General features: G+C 44.9%; 1 long non-coding RNA gene across 1 annotated transcript; it reads left to right on the top strand.

The window, feature by feature from the left end:
- The first annotated feature begins 256 nt into the window (after nt 1-256).
- LOC114619230 lies at nt 257-755 on the top strand. The gene is made up of 3 exons (XR_003711090.1): nt 257-279; nt 402-496; nt 711-755. It is a non-coding gene; the product is annotated as an uncharacterized LOC114619230 (long non-coding RNA).
- The last annotated feature ends 3,175 nt before the right edge of the window (nt 756-3,930 follow it).

The following is a 3,930-nucleotide window of genomic DNA, read 5'->3' as shown; positions in this document are numbered from 1 at the left end:
TTCTGTTTGTGCTTCATCTTCCCTCTGTATGCCCTGTCACCATATCCAGCACTGTCAATAATTCAGAATCTCACGATTCCCTGGTTCCACTTCCTCTTAACCAAGAGGCCAAAAGAACCCTACAATGCAGCCCTCAGAGTTCTATGTTCAGCCCAATGGCTCTCCACTTGGGTAAAAGAATTGTCATGATTAGAAAGAATACTGCAGATGACATGGAAATCCACCCACCCTCCAGCTAAAGAACTTGAGTCCCAAAGAGGAAATGACGTTTTATCAGTTGTGAGACAGTTCGGGCAATGCTGTGGGAACCAGCTCTGTTGCTTTGCTGAGGGTAACAAATGCATTAAGATGTCATTGTTATGTTTTTTACTGTATTAAAATATCATCATTTTCTTTGACAGATTTCAGACTGAGCTCCTAAAAGTAGCCACGGTGCCTGGGAGAACGTGTCTTTGAATGAAAGGGGAAGCTATAAGTAGGAGATAGAACCTGATAGGTGTGTGAAATGGGCAGCTGAAGCTGAAACTGAGGTACCCTCTCCTGTCTGTCCCAGATCCCCCCTCCACCCCTACCTCACCCCTTGCTTGTGAAATGCCGTGGCTGGTGTCCCGGAGCTGGCATCCACTGGAAGCCTTCCATATGCTCTTGGTTTTACCTGGGACATGTCCTTCAATTCACACATCGACTTTATAATTATCTTCATTTTACAGATGAGCAAGTTGGGGGAGAGAATGACTGGAGGACACGGCCAGCAGGCAAGCAACGACTGTAAAATGCCGCTCTGCTTGAGACAAGTCGGGGCGAGAGGAGAAGCCCAATCCTTTAGCTTAAATCCTGTGCTAACTTCCCTTGGAGCTGGTGGCAGACATTGCAAGCATCTTATGGATTAAGATGGTTGAAAACCTTGGGTCTGAGCTCACATTAAGGATCCAAACTTATAAGGAAGGTCTGTTTTAATTTTTTGTGTTTGTTTCTTGTTTGGCTTCCCCTGGTAGCTAGGAAAGCCTGTCTGTTTTGGGCAGAGGAAAAGAAAAGAAGGCTCCTTCCATTTGTTCACCAGAGCCAGAGCATCTGGAACACAGCAGCATGCTTGAAGAAGGACATACTTTGACCAAAGCAAGTGCAAGCCCCACAGAGAGCCTTCTCAGCATGCCAGGAGCTTCCTGATGGCCTTCCCAGTATTGAAGCCCAGAAACCACACACGCTAGTCAGAAAGAAACATGGAGAGGTCTTTCTTTCAGATCAGAAATGAAAACGAAAAAGAAAGCAAGAGAGATCACAGGATGGGGTCTTTTGTCAGTCTGTGAGAATTAGTAGTGACTGTAGGTCCATGGCATGCTAAGTAGGATATATGATCCTGGCCTCAAGTCAGATATTGAACACGACACTATAAATAGTGTCATGGATGGAACAGAGAAACTAAGACATGTCATGAGACAGCATGCAAAATGGAAGAAGAGACAGGAGGTGTGTGTGTGTGTGTGTGTGTGTGTGTGTGTGTGAGAGAGAGAGAGAGAGAGAGAGAGAGAGAGAGAGAGAGAGAGAGAGGGAGCTGGCTCTTTAGTCTTCCATTATGAAGGAGATAAGACCAAAGCTACACACTTAAGCAACTGTAAACAATACTGGGCATGGAAAGAGAGAAATGGCCTCACCCACCGAGAGCACGTGAGGTATTTTACAGCTTCGTTGAGTAGATCCACCCAGCTTCTACCGAGAGCTCAGCAGGAAGTAAGAGCTGGGCCCAAGATGGGTCTGTGATAAAGCGTTTGCCCAGCACATGTTAAGCTGTAGGCTTGGTCTTCAGCTCACAAAGTAAAGAAAGGAAGGAGAGAGGGAGAGAGGGAGGGGGAGAAGGGAGGGAGGGAGGGAGGGAGGGAGGGAGGGAGGGAGGGAGGGGGGGGGGGAGGCTGGGGCAAGGGAAGGCTTTAGGCTTTGAGTGTCAGGATGAGGAACTCCAACCTTCCATGTAGGACACATTCTTTAAGGTGTTTGAAGTGAGTGATAAAATAATGAAATTTATCTGAAGGATGTCTTTGTGTTGCCTTTTCAGATGCCTGTCAGGGCTCATTTTGGCAGAACATATATTAAAAATGGAGCAATACAGAGATGCTCTTGCACAAGATAACATGTAAATCTGTAAAATGTTTCAAATTTTTTCTTTATAAAATTTCTGTGGAACCAAATTTTTGCCACTAAAAAGTTGGCATTATATCAGCACTTGGGAGGCAGAGGAAGGGGAAGTCTCTGAGTTTGAGGCCAGCATGGTCTACAGAGCAAGTTCCAGGACAGCCAGGGCTACACAGAGAAATCCTGTCTCAAAAAGCAAAACAAAACAAACAAAAGGCATTTTTTTGATACATTGATACATTGATACATTGATACATTTGATACATTGATACATTGATACATTTGATACATTGAGAAATCAATTAAAGTAATAAATTTCACTATCAAAAAATATGAAAGGCAGCAGCAAGATGAGGTAAGATATTTTGTTAGAAAAACATCAACATTTCAACAGTGAATGAGTCTTGAGGAAATTTTTTAACATATTAACTATTTAAGAAATTCTGACTTATTTTCCTCCCTCAGGCATGGGGGATTGAACCCAGGACTTCACACATGCCAGGCAGAGATTCTCTCAGACAGCTTCGTCCTCAGCTTCTCTTCTTTGGGTTTTTTTTTTGTTTGTTTGTTTTTTTTGTTTTTTGTTTTTCTAGACAGGGTTTCTCTGTATAGCCCTGGCTGTCCTGGAATTCACTCGGTAGACCAGGCTGGCCTCGAACTCAGAAATCTGCCTGCCTCTGCCTTCCAAGTGCTGGGATTAAAGGTGTGTGCCACCACCACCCGGCCTCGGCTTCTCTTCTTAAAATAAGAATTCTTAACTTTTTTTTTCCATGAAGTAGCATTTTATCTGAAGCAGGAAGTGGCTCCTCTGGCATCATTTGCACCTTGCTGATGCTGGGGAATGACACTCATGGGGACTAGCTACAACAGAGTCCACTTCCTCAGAAACAGCGGGAAGGAGTTTTCAGCCCATAGACTACAGGAAGTTTAAAGATTTTCAAAGTGGGTCTTAAAGTCCCTAAAGGGCAAGTGACCTTAGTTCCTCTTTTAAAAAATAACTTTCTACTTTGTTTTTTAAGAGTACGCTAAAATGTCATGAGCAAGACACACAAGAGAACACCTCTCCTCTGAGTGGTTTCTCCAGGCCCATGGCCTGCTAAGATTCCTTTTGAAAGTTAAACACCTCCCAGACTGGAGCTTCGGCTGAACTAGCTCACCCATCCTGGGATGGGAGTGTTGCCAAGACTGCTCATCTGATAACCCCACAACAACGCTTGGAGAGCTCTGTTCCCAAGCACATCTAAACCTGCCAACTTGCTCTTCTGGGCCATAGGAGCTGGTGGAGGAGCCCTGGAGGACAGCTTCCTAGAACCAGAGGTCCTGAATTGGAAACAAAGAGGACCCACGTAGCAAGATTTGCTATCAAGGCAGAAATTTCTAGAAGATAGGGAGTCAGAACCATTGCTCAGCTCTAGCACATAGTGAGCACACAGGACTGCACCCTGTCTGTTGTTCTGTCATTGACTCTCATTGCCTGAGTAGACCTATTCGAGCAAAGGATGGGCTAGACAGACCTCACGTACCATCGGATTAACAGATTGTAGATTTTTTTTTTTTTTTGGTTTTTCGAGACAGGGTTTCTCTGTGTAGCCCTGGCTGTCCTGGAATTCACTCTGTAGACCAGGCTAGCCTCGAACTCTTGAACTCAGAAATCCACCTGCCTTTGCCTCCCAAGTGCTGGGATTAAAGGCGGGTGCCACCACCTCCCGGCAACAGATTGTAGATTTAGGCTACCCTCAACTACTGTCTGATTTGGCCTTCCTATACTCCTGATACCTATCACAGAGCTCGAACTTGTATAAT

Source organism: Grammomys surdaster, unplaced genomic scaffold (assembly GCF_004785775.1).
Source record: "Grammomys surdaster isolate TR1022 unplaced genomic scaffold, NIH_TR_1.0 149, whole genome shotgun sequence".
Lineage (NCBI taxonomy): Eukaryota > Metazoa > Chordata > Mammalia > Rodentia > Muridae > Grammomys > Grammomys surdaster.
The sequence above is the reverse complement of the archived record's forward strand: the minus strand, read 5'-3'. Positions and strand labels throughout refer to the sequence as shown.